This window comes from Diplotaxodon limnothrissa, linkage group LG2, assembly GCF_057381915.1.
Source record: "Diplotaxodon limnothrissa isolate DT_005_m linkage group LG2, D_limnothrissa_male_GT1.1, whole genome shotgun sequence".
Classification (NCBI taxonomy): Eukaryota; Metazoa; Chordata; class Actinopteri; order Cichliformes; family Cichlidae; genus Diplotaxodon; species Diplotaxodon limnothrissa.
The window spans coordinates 37,874,114-37,890,865 of record NC_140597.1 but is presented as its reverse complement, the minus strand read 5'-3'; positions in this window follow the sequence as shown (position 1 = coordinate 37,890,865).

Genomic DNA, 16,752 nt, shown 5'->3' with positions numbered 1-16,752 from the left:
GAAGGCACCTCAACAAATAGATGTGCTATAAATTGTGCGGAGAAAAGGTCTGACAGATGAACAGATGGGTTCAGTATATTACTCTCTCTGCCTGTCCACCTTCTGCTGATGAAGTGAGGTGAGAAGCTCAAGAAGAGGTGAAGGGAAATGATCTGTGTCAATGCATCAGACCAAATTGCTCCTTTACCTGAACATACAAATGAGGCCCAATGGTGTGAGCTATGCCATAGCAATTAAAAATCTCATGCTTTGGGGTTAGATCTCTTCCTGCCTCTGAACTCTCCTGAGTTCAGAGCCCCAGCACAGATAGAATGCAATCTCTAGTGTAACTAATATTTGCAGCCTTATTAAACCAAAGGACTTAAAACAAACAAACAGCTTTGCACAGTCCCAACTGCAAACATATTTGAGGCAGAAGTGTGTTTTAACCAACTTTGATGGAGGTTAAATTATTCAAAGTGAGATAGCAGCTGTTTGCAATTTATTCCTATCATTACCTCACTTTAGAGCTTCTGCTAGTCTCCCATTTTACTATAATTTAAATCTTATAGTGTATATATTATATTACATTTTAATACCAAACCATGTGAGCAAACAACTTGTGTATGCTGAGTTGTTTTGGTTTGGTTATTTGGATTACTGGTCCATTCTTTCTATGTGCTGGATCTTAACTACCATAATTCCCTTCCCCCCAAAAAAGGTTCCTTTTGGACAAGTCATGAAGTAATGAAGTACATGACAACAAACCTGCATAGACTCACAAAGTACAACAAGCAATCAATCATGCATAAAAACAACAACACCTGCCGGGCAGGAAAAGGAGAAGGGGGAAAAAATGCACACTAAAGCCAATTAATTAAAACATTCCCAACAGCACTGGAAGTATTGGAAGTTAGTGAAAGTTCTGCATTCAGTAAAAGTGCAAAACTACTAAAAGCCTAATGCATTGCAGGTGCACTGTCAAAGTACTCATAAAGAAGAATGACTATTGTCAGATTATTAATATAGGTGCATAACAACATGGGAATGTCAATATTGGTAAGATTCTATGAAATAGTCAAACGCTTTAAGTAAATATAACAACAACTATAATAAAAATAGGTATTTTAAAAGTTCAGGATTTATAACATGGATTATAATTACTGGTACTTCCAAACTGTATATAGTTAGAAGACTTGAGTAATTGTACTTGGTACTTTTTGCTACAACTCAATAGAAACTCAAACACAATAAAAAGGATGTGTCAACAAACCTCCAGTGAGAAAACATCATAAACTATAGCTTTAACTATAAATAATACAACAACACTGATGTGGCCCCCTCCCCACGCATTTTTATTGTTGTTGGTTTGTTTGTGGGGCTTTTTTAGTTGCTTTTTTAATCTCAGTCATTTAATAGTGTGTCAAAGCCTTGTCCCATATTTTTATTTAATGACCAGTTAACAGCTATAAAGTTAATACGTTGATTGATTCATAATACAGCTATAAATTCAATCTGAAATTGATGAGTAGCAAGCCGTGAGGGAGAAGATGTATCACTCTGTTGGAGGTGCTGGAACTACAAAAACACTGCTGGCAATAGAGTGATGTCGCAGAGTAGCACTTCCTCCCTCCCAAACAAAGGCCCAGTACAGAAATCGGCTTACACAGAGAACAGCAGTCCATTTCATCTTATACAGTCAAGTTACAGACTCGCTCTTGTGCACCTTTAATTTTAGCTGGATGTGAAGCGATATGCTTTCACTCTGTGTTGTTTTAAGGGTGAATAGAGCTGCAACAATAGCAGGGATCATTGTTTCATCAGATTTACTCCAGCACATACTGATCTATTAAAAAACAACCGAATCATTCCTGAAACCAATCCTTGGCAATCGCCTGCATGAGCTCTACTGTTACTTGCAGCACTCAGCCTGATGAAAATAGGTTGGCTTTTTATTTTTTGGAAGTGAACTTGCTGATCTCACGCAACCTTTTTCAGACTTGGCCTGCTTCACAGACACATAATGATGTACATTCACATCTGGGAGCTACCGTGCACAGAGACATCCTTCTTATATCAGCCACTGAGTCTTCAGTGCAGAGTAGTTAATTGCCTTGCTCAAGGGCAGCTCAACATTAGGTGGTGAGAAAGAGAGGGTATTTCTTGTTCATCCTCCCCTTCAAGGTGCTGGTGGTATCAGGGGTTTAAACCAATAACCTTCCAATCATGGACCTATTTCTATATACTTTAGGCTACTGCAGGCACCAGAAATCTCAGTGCAATTATTGGGTCATGAAGATGTGCCTCACAGAATTTTGAATGAGAGCAAAATATGCTTAATTTTCCAACTTTGTCAAATCATTTAAGGAGATGAGGCAGTGAATTTAATCTGCTCGTCATAGGGAACCATTTCACTAATAGCTTCTGACAACTGGAATATCTGTAGCTGACTGAAGGGTTCATCATCAATCTTAAAGGATTGTAACAAACAGGAGGTTGTAGAAATGCTTTTATTTGGAAACGGGTTGAAGATGTTCTACAAATTTCTTCTGGTGGATATTAATGTTGAATATAAACAGTGCGGGATACAAAATTTGCACATGGATTGAGCAAAAAATGTGTTTTCTACGATATAATACAGCAATCTAAACTTGGAAATAGTCTTGCACAAACTTTAAGTAAACTCGCCATCACATTGATGGCTTTCTTATTGGGTCTTGATGAATATATTTCCTTAGAAACTCAGTCTGATAAAGAAAGAAACCGAGCCTATAGTCCGAGGTAAATTGCTCAATCGTGTAAACATAATGCAAATGTTTTCTCTCACTTGAAAACTGAAGCATGCAGTCCGTCTTCAACCAAACTCCATCTATTCAATGATGAAAGTGTGTCTCCCAGTGATGTAGGTGGCTAAGTGAAAATAAAACAGTTATCGTAAAGGTGAAGTGTAAACACAGAAAAATAAATATATGATTGGGTCCAGAACAACATTGTCTGTCATCGCTCGCCAGTGGGTTATGACTGATTTATAGCTGAGTGATAAGGCGAATCAAGAGTGCCAGTGCAGAATACAGCATCCTACCCTATCAGCAAACATGTCAGCTCGCCTCTGTACTTAACAGGGCATACTGGCAGTGAAATAGAAGTTTGTTTGTTGAATTTATCTTTGTACTCGGAGAAGGAGGAGAGAACTCATAATTTCTATACCAAACTGTTACTTCAGCTGACAAGGTCAACAACTACAACAAGACAAAGAAGATTCTGTGGGCTGTCGAGACAAAAGTGACTGAGTGATTGTTGCAGCTACAGTAAAGCCCTTGAACTAAGCACTTAATATTTAATTTGAATCTTTGCCTGGAAAACACATGATTTTCCAGTGAGCCTTTGAAAGCTCCAGATTACTTTTTTAATTACCATATCAGATTGATATAATCATATGCTGTTCTTAATATTTCAGTTTACAGCTGTATATATGTCTGTGTCATGGGGTAATGTAATAAGAGTCTTTGGGATTCACTTAGCTAAAGCAATAACTCAGTTTTGCAACTTAATATTGTCTCTGTGCTCACACGCAATGGGCACATTAAAAAAAACTACTTTTTCAACATTAATAGCACAAGAAGGAAAGCATAATGACTACGTTATTGAATTTGTTGGTTTAATGGCTGACCTAGGCTACGACATGCAGTAAGTTTACACGCCGCACACCGCTGAATTATATCCTGTTAAATTGTGTTAAATTGCCATCATTTAACACAAGATTTCTACCACCACAGATCATTTAGTGGCATTTATTAGCAGCTTTGTGGTGTTAACAATATATTACTTTTTTTTCTAATTGCAGTGTATGTCAGTCAGCACTAATGAATAATGATGTGTGGATGTGAAATGAAACTGAGATTGTTTATTCCTTCGGGTGACATTTACCCAAATGCCACATATCTGCGCTTCTATGAGACATGTGGTATGTAAATGTAATTTCCATATCACTGTACAAATGTCTGGCAAATATCACTAAACAGGACACTTTCTCTGGGGGGTTTTCACTTGCTATACTGAAAATGACCATAAGTGGGAGGTCTGCTTTCTGTATGTCATTTCATTAGTATTTATATGTAGCATGTGAGCACTTATTTATTTTTTGTTTGGTTTGCTTTTTGACTAGTTAAGATAACCAAGTTACATGCCTACAATCTCTGAACTATTCGGCTGGTATTTTGGTTTTATTTTATTGCATTTTTTGCTTTTAACCCACCCCCACAAATACAATAACAATTTACACTCTATAATATTGTTACAAGAATATATATGTGTGCGTACCTATATTTTCTGGCATACATTTATGTAGCATTTTAAGCTTGTATTGCTGTACACTTTGTCCTATGAAGACATTTTTGTTGATTACATCTGTGTTTTACTTGTTTATAATTAAATATTTCTTAATGAACACGCTTTCCCTTATTATATTGAAGCATATAGGAGGACTAACAGTGGTGGACACATATATTTTGATATTAAACCATATTAGAAACCAATTACTGACTGGTAATACAAAAGCCTGTGAAAGCTAAATAGGGGTTTCAGAGAATACTTCATGAGGAAAAATGTAATAAGCCGACTAAATAGTTCTGAAGATAATGGAAATTTGATTTCCATTATCTTCGGACACCTTGGATTCATCTTATGACCCTTTATATGGATTTCTACCAACATGCTGAGACAAAAATAGCTTTGTCACCTTTCATTACATCACAGATATTAAAAATCTTTAAGAAAACTCTGAAAGTGAAAAATATATTTTAAAGCTATACATGTTTCATTTTTAAAGCTTGTCTATAAATATCTTGTTAAGAAAATATTCACATTTGAGGTAAGATGCAAACACTCCAAAGCCTCAGCTGATGTGCTGTGCTTTGCCGCCCAGTGGCCTAATAAATTTTTATTTTGCTCCAACCCCTATCCAACCGAATAATGTGTGGTTAAATGAAGTAATCATTTTTACTGGAGACATCACTCACGGGAAGATAGCAGGTAGGTATATCACTTCCCACCATATGGTCATGGCTGTCAAGCGTGGGCCAATCAGAAAGCAACAATTTGCCACAGTGTTCCATGTTGTGATTAAATAGTTCCAAGGACGGCTCCGGCACACAGGAAGGCTCTTTGACCAGACTGATACTCATCTCCGGCTACAGATTGGAAGTGGTGGTGGCACAGCTACGTGGCTCTCTCCGTCTGGATTTGTTATGTTATTCTTTCCCATTTTCCCCCACAGGCTCACTGTGCAATAGACTGTTATTTTGGCTTCATGAATATAGAAAATTTCAACTTGACTCTCAACTCTGTTCAAATCATAAAAAGTACAGAAAGAAGTGAGGTATGAATATATTTCCCTGATGGTAAATCATAGAGAAGTGGGCTGTGAATAATACAGTCCCAGAAAATATAGGCTGTTACACAAGCACTTGTTGCAGGACTTTGGTTTAATGAAAAAATAGATCAATATCAGTGACAACGTCCCCCATTTTTACATATTTTACATATTTCTCCCTTTTATAAGAGCCTTTTGGAAACTGCATGTTGCAATTTTTAGATTTATCGTACAACGCTAAATTAGAGTTAATATTATATGACATTTATTTATTTATTTTTGTTGTTGCTGTTCTGTTTTTGCATCATAGTACAGCTAATGATAAGAGTGGAAATCTGAATATGTTGCTATCAGGTAAAAACAAGATTTGTTTGTCAGTGACATTGAAAAGTTATTTTGAAAAGAATTTTTCTGCATATTTTCTCCTACAACCTTATATCCTGCCTTGAAAACTGCAGTATGGTGGGCTATTTGTCATTTATGCCTTTTCAGTTAATTCTTTCAGAGATCATGCATTTGTACTCATGCAGTTCAATAAACGCCACCAGACGTGATGTCAGGAATTTCTTATATAGTTTTTTTTTTCTTTTCTCAGTTCAAATTTTTAGTCTACTGGAAATAATCTGGATATGTGAATACAAATATCCTATATTTTCCACTTGGTGGTGGCACTGTTGTCTCACAGCAAGAAAGTCCTGGGTTTAAATACGGGGAAATGTCTGTATGGAGTCAACATGTTATCCCTGTGCTTGCGTGAGTCATCTAAAGGTACTCTGGCATCTTCATACATTCCAGAAACATGTATTTGTTAGGTTAATTGGCAATTCTCAATTGGCCATAAGTATGAATGTGAGCTTGAATGGTTGTCTGTCTTTTTATCATATACTGACAACCTGGAGATGACTCACACAGAGGGTACACCTCTCACCTTTTGCCCCATGTCAGGTGGGATAGTGCTCCCCGCAACCCTGAATTAGATAAGTGGAAGAAAAGGAATGGATAGATGGATCTGAATATATTAAAGAGTACGGGATAAAAAAGGTGGTTTGGGAAACTTGCACTTTTTTGACATGCAGTCTGTGTTAAAGGGCTTAAAATAACAGTCCACCCTCACAGGTGTTTTCACACTATACATACAAAAGTACTGGGCCACCTACACATTACACCTACGGGAGCTGCTCAGCCATGGAAACCCATGCCATGAAGCCCAGTGCATGTTTTTGTCCTGATGTGTTAATGCCAGAGGAGGCTTCAAACTCTGCAGTTATTAAGTCACCAGATATATGTGCTTCAACCCTCGGTGACCCTGCCCTGCAACTTTACGTGGTGAGACACTTTGTGGCTGAGTTCCTGTGGCTCCTAAACACTTCCACTTACAGTAGATTGTGGAATATTTAGAGCTCCATTCGAATGACCCATTTTTTCACAAACGCTTGTAAAGGCAGACTGCTCGGCTAGGTGTTTGGTTTTTATACAATCAATGTATAAAATCAGTGGGGCTGAAAAGACTTAACTAAGATGTGTGAAGCATTACTTTTGTCCATAAAGAATATTTGCCAAAATAAATCTCGTATCAGGATATAGGAGAATTGTTCCAGCACTGAGAAATTGACACCTAAACTTTGTGTTGTTTTATCGGGAGTGTTTTTTCACCCTAAAACTACAGCAACACATGTTCTTGAGAGAATCAGTTAGTTCGCGCTTAGTTTTAGCAGTAACATGAACTAGAACCTACGACAGCAATATTCCTGTGTAATGTCATTTTAAGCTCATTTAAATATTGTTTCACAAAGCAAGTGCATAAAAGAATATAAATTGGTCGCCTAAATCTGCAGCTCTCCTCAGTCTTACTGTATGGTATTAAAGTCATTGTTTACCTGTGTGGTCCATTTTCTCTCTCTAAAGCCACATAATGTGGTTTTAATTTTCCAATATTGTTAACATGGTGAGGAATAAACACTATATCTATTACTTAAGTAAAACTGGTAACACCAATAAGTAGAAGTAGTTTTAAAAAACTGCCGGTCAGAATATATATAATATAAATAATATAAATATAATATACATGTGTAAACTGCGTTAACCTGCAAATCAATAGGTAACTACATGTAAAAAAAATAATCCACAAAATGTTATTATTGCAGAAAAATACAAACACATTTATTTAAGAGGAAGTAAATGCACCTTTTTTTTTTTTTTTTTTGTCTAAAGGCAAAGAAAGATGCCCAACGGATTTACTTTACCAAACTGACCATCCCAGCCTTGCCGTAATGGTCCATTTGATTCACCTTTTATTGTTTATTTTATTTTCACTTACTGAATACGGGACAGACTTGACTGGAGGAAAGAAGGGGAGAAAGAAAGAGGGAAAGAGAAACAGCTGAGAAGAGGGACGGGGGAGAAGGGCAAAAGACAAAAACCAACAGAACGGGCAGAGAAAAAAAAATGCATATATCAATCACCTGGATCACCTGCTGAGAAAGAAAAAAGAAAGCAAGCAGAAGAGAACAAGAGTAATAGAATAAACAACATCACAATGATATATGGGAATATGACAGTAAATACTAAATGTTAAACATTATTGTGCAGCACATAAGATCAACAGAACACAGTGTGCTTTGAGGTAGGAGCCAAAAAGGGTGTAGTTTGTGGGTGTGATCACCCGTGTGTACACCTGTAAGCATGGACGCGCTTGTTTTTTGTTTTTTTAAAAGGTTCCTTCATGTAATAATCTGCTAGAGGGTGTGGGGGGGCCACAGCCCCGTCCTCCAGGGCGTGAAGCAGGTGTGGAGGAGATCAAAACTCCAGACATCCAGAGGCTCCCAGAACACAAGAGACCAAGGAAGACCAACAGAGGGGCAGCTGCGCCACTGTCCCGGAAAGAGCTGAGGAGAGTCCCAGATGAGGGCTCACTCAGCAGCCGCGGAGCAGAAGCCAGGGGGAGTTGCAGTGACGCGCCCGTGAGCTCCGCCGGCAGCCAGCTGCGCCTGAGTGACCGAGCCCCAGGCCGAGAGGCCGGGGGCACCCCGCCTCCGAAGTGGCCCGAGCGAGCCCCAGGCTCCAGGCCCCGATAAGCGGCCGCCAAGGAGTGAGCCGGTGTGTATCTGGACGCCCATCCCCGGACACAAAGAACCACCAACGCACCGATGTCTGAGGGGGTCCGCCACTGGCAGGGGAAGTGGTGGTAGGGGGAGATAGGCCTCCAAACCTTGGAGGGCCTGAGATGTCCCCAGAGAGGTGGCGCCTGACACCCAACCTGACATATAGACACAGACATACAGGCACACACAGATACAAACATCCATTCCCACCCTCATGCTCTCATATGCACTTACTCCACACTCAACCAACGTGGAGACAGACATAAAGAGACGTTGTACACACGATCACACTCCCCAAGCGTACTCTACAAACCGGGTCTAGGTGCCCCCGCCCCTGGAGGGGGGAACTGCACCCAGACCCAGGTGGTGTTTCCCTTTTCCCTGCGGTGGGGGGAGGCAGACCGCCCCGACTCCGCAGCAGCAGGAAGGCTCCACACTCCAGACCGCAGTCGGACGGCCAACTCCTCCTCCTAGTCCTAGCCCCCCTGCTCCAGCAGGTCGCAGAGAACGGGGGTGAGAGAAGACTCCGAACCTCCCTCCACCCGCTCATTGTAATGTTGATGCATGTGTGTTCTAAGGTGCATTTAAAACCCAGGAGGGCTTGGAGCTACCTGCCAGAGAGCAGCAGGTAAGCGCATGGTCCCTCCTGCTAGCCCTCAATGTCTACGTGTATTTAAAATTGAGAGGTGGGCAACGATGCCAGGGGTGGGGTGTACACCCTGATGGTACTTTGGACTCCGTGTATCGTGCCCACCCCCAAGATCCTATATGTATGTGTAATGAGAGTGTGAGTAATGTGAATGTCTAAGTTGTGGGATAAAATTGAGGCAGAGGCAGCCAGAAGGGGACAGAGGGGGGGGTAGCCTCCTCTGCACCCTGGTGACATACCCCTACTCCAAGGCCCTGCATGTGTGGGTGGTTGTGGTGGAGCGGGAAGAGGGAGGCAGCTGGAGATGGGGAGGGAAGGAAGGGAGGGGCAAGTGACCCCTCCCTGGGGCCAGCTCCCCCGCTGACCCCAGTAGGCACCCCCATACTCCGCGACCCGCCAGGGAAAGGGGGCCCAGGCCCATCCAGACCGGGCCCAGTGCAGCAGCGCCGCCCGGCCCCACAGAGCCCGGGACAGTCCACCCAACCCCACCACAGAGAAAATTGCACCCACCCCACCATCCACTCATCTTCCAGACTACATAAGACAATAAACACCCAGGCTGAGATCTTCCTCCACCTCTCCTGTATCTCCCCCTCCTGCAGAGGCAGCTCCTGAGGAGAGGAAAGCTCCTGGAAGATGTGACAATCTCCCCCACCAGTTGAAGAGCCCCCCAGGTGGCTCGACGCACCGGCGGCACCCTGCTCCAGGGCTGGGCCCCCATGCACCCACCCGCCCACAACCCCGGCAACACACCAACCAGGACCCAAGCCCCCGAGGCCCGGTCCGGGTCCCAGCCCAGAGACGGAGCGCCCCCAGAACCTCACGCCCATCCCGGACCCACCCAGGGGCAGCCAGGCTACCAGGTCAGTAACCCACATCCGTCAGCACAGACCCTCCCCTAGCCCCGCTGCACGCAGCCGCGAGGAAACAGTCACCGGAGAGCCAACAGAGCCCCTAACCGGACATGACCGCTACCCCGGGTTGAGCCCCCCAAGGAAGATGCCTCCGGGGAACCCCCCGACGCCCTAAGCCTGTCCCTACCCCCACACCAATCACAACAGTGAAGGCGGGACCAAACTATGACCCCCCACCCCCACTAGGTGATGGAGCTGATCAAAGGAGCCCAGAGCAATTGATCTGATGTGGTGGCAGAGGCTGTATCAAGACTAATGTAATCTAATAGATAATTTCTATATTGGTTAGAATTAAGATTATTTTTATTTTTCCAGTTCATGAGGACTGTTTTCTTGGCTATGCATAGGGCAGTGAAAACCATATGGGCGATATTCTTTTCTGAAGTGACATTATCTAAGCTGCCCAACAAACACACTAAGGGGGAAGTTGGAATGTTACATTTCAGACACTTCGATAAGTCTTCACATATCTCGCGCCAAAACTTCTGAACTGGTGGACAGAACCAAAGAGCGTGGATATAATTGTCCGGTGAATTGGTTTGGCAGTGTGAGCAGTTGTTGGTAGACGAAAAGCCCATCTTGAACATCCGATGACCTGTATAGTGCACTCTATGTAATATTTTGTATTGAATTAATTGAAGACTGGGATTTCTAATTAGATGAAAGGTTTTTAAGCAAATCTGAGACCAGAAGTTTAGGTCTAAGTTAACTGATAAATCCGCTTCCCATTTTGCAATAGGAAGTGATATTGATTCATCTGTTTTAGAAAGCATTCTGTATATTTTGGATAGTAATTTGGGGGGTTTAAGAGTAAGAAATTGAACCACACTTGGTGGTGTTTGTAGTTCAACTTGACCCGGTTTAAATTTCTTTTTTACTATGGATTTAATTTGTTGATATTCTAAAAATCTTTTCTTGTTGATTCCATATTGTGTAACTAGTCCGTCAAATGAAATAAATTCTGTTCCTTCTAGTATATGTTCTAAATATTTGATTCCTTTATCACTCCAATCTGAAAAGTTTATCATATTATTGTTTTGTAATATGTCAGGGTTGTTCCAGATAGGTGTACGTTTGCATGGGATTAATGAAGACGCCGTCAATTTTAGAAACTCCCACCATGCTGTCAGAGAAGAGCTGATGTTGATGCTTTTAAAGCATTCATGTCGTTGGATGTTTGAGCTGATAAATGGTAGGTCTGAGATCTCTAGATTATTGCAGAGTGCTTGTTCTACATCTAGCCAAGGTTCATCTAAGAGGGTGTGTTTTAGCCATCCTGAGATAAACTGAAGCCTGTTGGCTAAGAAGTAGTGCTGAAAGTTAGGCAGTTCTAGTCCTCCTTTATCCTTGGTCTTTTGTAGTGTTTTTAAGCTTATACGTGGGGGTTTATTTTTCCAAAGGAATTTGGACATACATGAATCTAGAGATCTGAACCAATCTTGTGGCGGTTTAGTTGGGATCATTGAGAATAAATAATTTATTTTTGGTAAGACCATCATTTTTATAGCGGCAACCCTTCCCATGAGTGATATGGGTAGACATTTCCATCTAGCCAGATCATCTTCTACCTTCTTTAAAAGTGGGATATGGTTTAATTTAGTTAGATCTGCAAGCTTGGGAGAAACATTAATACCTAAATATTTTATATTTCCCGATTGCAGTGGTGTAGAAGAGGAATTATGGAAGGAGCAATTAATCGGTAGGACTGTAGATTTTGACCAGTTAATTGAGTAATCTGATATTCTTGCAAAAGAGTTTATCAATTCAATCACCCCAGAGATATTGGTTTGTGAATTTTGGAGAAAGAGTAACACATCATCCGCATAAAGGCTGATTTTATGTTCCACGTTCTTGCATTTTATGCCCTTAATTACTGAATTCTGTCTAATTGCTGCTGCTAGTGGTTCAATAAAAATTGCAAACAGTGAAGGGGAGAGTGGGCATCCCTGCCTGGTGCCCCTCAAGAGACAGAAGCTGGAGGATGTCTGGTCATTTGTTCTAACACAAGCTGTTGGGGAATTATATAATATTTTTAACCAGTTTATGAAAGAGGATCCAAAACCAAATTTGTGTAAAGTTGCAAATAGAAATTTCCAGTTAACTCTGTCAAATGCTTTTTCTGCGTCTAAAGAGAATATTGTAGTTTCTAGGTTTTTACTGTATGAGTAGTCTATCAAATTAAGTAATCTACGTGTATTTGTTGATGAGTGCCTACCTTTTATGAAACCAGTTTGGTCAGGATGAATTAAGAGGGGGGTTATTTTCTCCAGTCTCTTTGAGAGAGCTTTGCAGATTATTTTAAGGTCTACATTTATAAGGGATATTGGACGATAGCTTGAGGGATATACAGGGTCTTTGCCTGGTTTTAGCAGGAGATTAATGTTTGCAGAATTCATATTTGATGGAAGTCTGCCCTTTTCTTTAATTTCCAACAACGTTCTGTAGAAAACTGGTGCTAGAATCGACCAGAATTCTTTGTAGAATTCTGCAGGAAAGTCATCTGGACCTGGAGCCTTATTATTGTGCATACTTATCAGGGCTTCCTGGAGTTCACCTGGTGTCAATGGTGAATCCAGTGCCATTGCTTGAGTGTCCAATAATTTTGGAAGAGTTATGTTGTCCAAAAACTGATCAATTTCTTTTTTAGATGGGTTTATTTGTGGTGAATACAACGTTTTATAGAAATCCCTGAAAATGTTGTTTATTTGTATCGGTTCATATATTGTGTTCCCAGATGAATCTTGAACAGCACATATAGTTGTTTTTTCTTTATTTATTTTTAGCTGGTTTGCTAGAAATTGACCGGATTTATTACCATGTTCATAATTTTGTAGGCGTAGTCTTTGTACTAAGAATTTTGTTTTTTTATCAATTATCTCATTTAATTCTAGTTTTGTTTTGCGTATTTTGTTCATTATTTCCTGATCTTGGTGGGACGCGTAGGCTTCTTCTAGTGATTTGATGTTTTTTTCTAATTCCTGAATATTTTTGTTTTCTTTTTTCTTTTTATGTGATGAGAAAGAAATTATTTTACCTCTCATCACAGCTTTCCCTGCTTCCCATAGAACAGAAGCTGATGTTTTGGGAGTGTCATTATAGTTCAAATATGAAGTCCACTCTTTTTTAAAATATTTAATAAAGTCTTCATCTTTAAGTAGTGATATATTAAATCTCCAGTTTTTTCTTGGCGTAGTATTATTCTTGTGCATTAGTGTTAAAGATACAGGACCATGATCGCTGACAGCTATAGGGTGAATCTCAGTGTCTGAAATGTCGTTCAGCAGTGAGCTGCTGACCAAAAAATAATCCAGACGAGAGTAGGAGTGATGGACATGTGAGAAAAAAGTATATTCCTTACTGGTGGGGTGAAGGGAGCGCCATGCATCGCAAAGACCAAAGTCGTTCATATACTGTTTGATTATATTTGTGGACTGCCAATTACGCTGAGTTCCCGCTGTATTGAGCCTATCCATGTCTTCATTTAGTCCAAGGAAGTAAATGCACCTAATTACTGTACAGCACGCCCAGAACAGCCAAAGGTTTAATATATTTTAGTTATTATTATTATCGTTGTTTTTGTAAACTACACACACTTTTCATTGTTTCGAGTGCTAAAAATACTGATAATGATCGGCTGCAAATGTTTTCTTATTTCCACCGTGCAATGCCCATTATTTTAAAAGGAAGCACTTGTGTTTCTGTATTATTTAAGTGGCATCAACATGGGATTATTGTGACACCAATAGATACCGGACAACCAACGACATTTTGTCTTCTGTAAATGAAGAGCTCTCTCATCGCCAAACATAGCCTTCTCCTCTGTCATCATCCTTTTTTCCACCACCCACGGGTAATAATCCTCTTCATGTACACTTTCATGTTTTAACATTTCTCAAGTCCTCACTGAAATGTCAGAGTCATGAAGCACACCGACAGTACGTTTGTCACCGCAGGAGGATGCTGCATTCACAATCTTATTACTTAAAATATCTCTGTGCCTGAACTTTGCATTAACCTCCTAAGACCCGAACTCTTCCACGGCATACATTTTTGATTTCTCTTTGATATTTGGGCTGATTGGGACCCAATGAATGTAAAAACAAAGAACGACCAGATTTTTTTTTACCTGATTTTTGTTTCTTAGGAAAAATGAGAGCCACATATAAGGATATTTGTTTAAAATTTCGATAGAACAGTAGCAGTATAATGTCCTCGTAAGTGGATATCAGGCCCTTGTAGAGCAAAATTGAGTATTTTGGTCTAAATAACCCAAAATGTGATGTCCACATATGTGGACGCCAGGAGGTTAATAGTTTGAAATGAAGGTCTCGAGGAGAACCAAAAGATGTATAATAAAACCAACCCTTCAAGATGTTGGTGTGATTGCCTTAATGACCTGCTCGCCCGAGACTATTCAACGCTTAGACTGTGATTTTCTGTTTTCTATATGTAGCCAAGTGAACTAATACTACGCATGGAAAGGGTTTAAAAAGAGGGAATTGTGTTTTTGACTGGTTGCCTGTCTACCGGAGGTCTGTTGTAGGGTTGTCATGGTGATGACTAGACCTCGCGTTTTGGGGGTATACTGTCCCTTTAAGAGCCGCCGTAAGCCAGAGCACGCATGCACTCAAGTTTGTGTCACACTGAGCGCTGTGAGCGGGAGCACTGGAGAGTTAGAGACTGCAAAAGATTCTGTGGCTAGCTACACACGAGGTAAATGTGCTAAAAAGTGTAGCATACTGCAAAATATTGTCACCAGTGTTGTAGTAGACTGTAATTAGCTAAGTTTCTTTAGCAATGACTCCATGTTTGTGACCATTTCTGTACAGTTCTTAACGCGCGACGGGTGCATGTTTAATGGTCACGTGCTGTGAAAGGGACTGAAGAGCGGGTTGGCGTGAGTAGTTACAGTGTCCTAACAGATTTCAAAGTTGTTAAGTTTGTACTTTTACTCACTTTGCATAACTCTGTATGTTTCTGTTTGATTCAGAGGGGAGATTACTTGCTGTGTGATTCCTGCGTGTGTACTTGTCCTAGCACAGTAGCTGTGTGGAGAAACCGAAGTGAGTTCATGATGTTCTCCCATAGAAATGTATGTTTAAAAGAGAGTTTACAGTGCACTTTATTGCCAGTTGACCTGCGAAGTTGTGGGATGTAAACAATGTGTTTATTTGTTTTGTTTTCTCTTTTTTTGTTGTATTTGTTTCTTGACAGGTCACTACTGTTGTCTATACTGTTTGGATTTAACATGTACATATGATAGTTACTGTTGTCTCAGACCCTGAAAGGCAGTTTAGGCTGAGCCAGTGGAATAGTTAAATTTTGCCGTTTCACTCAAAACTACAGAATTAAAACTGTGCTCCTCCGAGTACAGTCGGAGAATAAAAAAGCCCACAAAAGAGTATTTCCTGTGTCCTGTCTCATTCCCCATGACCGGGCCACATATAAAGAAAACATCTGTACTACACTGTGCATCATATTAACCGACAGTTTAGAAAGTTCACTGGGGAAAAAAATGCATCTGCACCTCACAGCAGCAAAATATAAATTGATGTGATTCATTGCGGTGATATGCACAGTAAATGATAATCGCTTAGTTCGTGGCAGCTTTACAATATAAGACCACATAAAATATGACTGAATGAAAAACACAGCCAGTATTATCTGTCTGTGAAATCCAGAGATGAGATTAGTGATTTAGTTGAAAGTGAACCCACTATACTCGCGCCCCTCTAAAAATCCATCTGCTGGATTTTTCAGATAAATGGGAGAAACCGTCATTGACACTAAGTGAGATGATTAAAGCGTTTATTGGGGTAGTCAGTGTGAATTTAACCTCTGAAAAGACCTTGCTTAATGTTTTAGGCCAGATAAGTAGCATTAGCCTGAGACAGCTTAACAGTTCAGACCCATGCATGTTATTGGAAATCAGTTTCAAGATGATAGGGGCTGAGAGGGAATATAGGGATACTGAATATCTTATCTGTGAACCTCGGGTGTTTAATGGGCTGCCTATAGGATTATCGCTAGCCTCAGCAGATGTTCATTTCCAAAACATATGTCAAGGCTTAAGTCTGGTGTAAACACTACCACTGGACAGAGTTTATCAGTTTTGGAACAGGCTCCATATTTATTGCCCAGAGCAGGTAAGCTGACTATGTCAGTCTCTGTACAAGCCCTCTCCAACAACTCCTCCATCACCTTGGCATGGGTTGGCATATGTCGAGGATGTTTTTAAGACCTCTTAATATTTTAAGTTCATACGGTTGATTTCAAGCTAATGATTTAAGACTATATTGTTTAGTATCTGAAATCAAAAGCTTTCTGTTTTCTGTGTGTGAGGCATGGATGTGTGTGAAGGCTACATTCCTGCCAGGGGTCAGCTACTGTACCAACTCCCATCTGGCTGCACTTCAGTGAAAGGCTAAAAATCTTCACACAACTGGTACTGCATTTCAGAGATTGCTAAAACGGTTCCACATTTTTTTCCCTACAAGAGTTTCCTCGGTCACATTTAAAAAGCCATTCTGGGGGGGGGTTTTCTTGGAAAACCATTTAATGATTCCACAAATAGTCCTCTTTTACAAAGCACAGCCATGCTGCTTCTACATACTACAGTTCATGTTACAGGGAACTTTTAATGATGCTTCAGATAAATTGTCTGCCTCTTCAAAACCTTAATAATACTTCTACTGCTTCATGCAAAGTACTATATCCTCTATCTGTTCAAATTCTAAC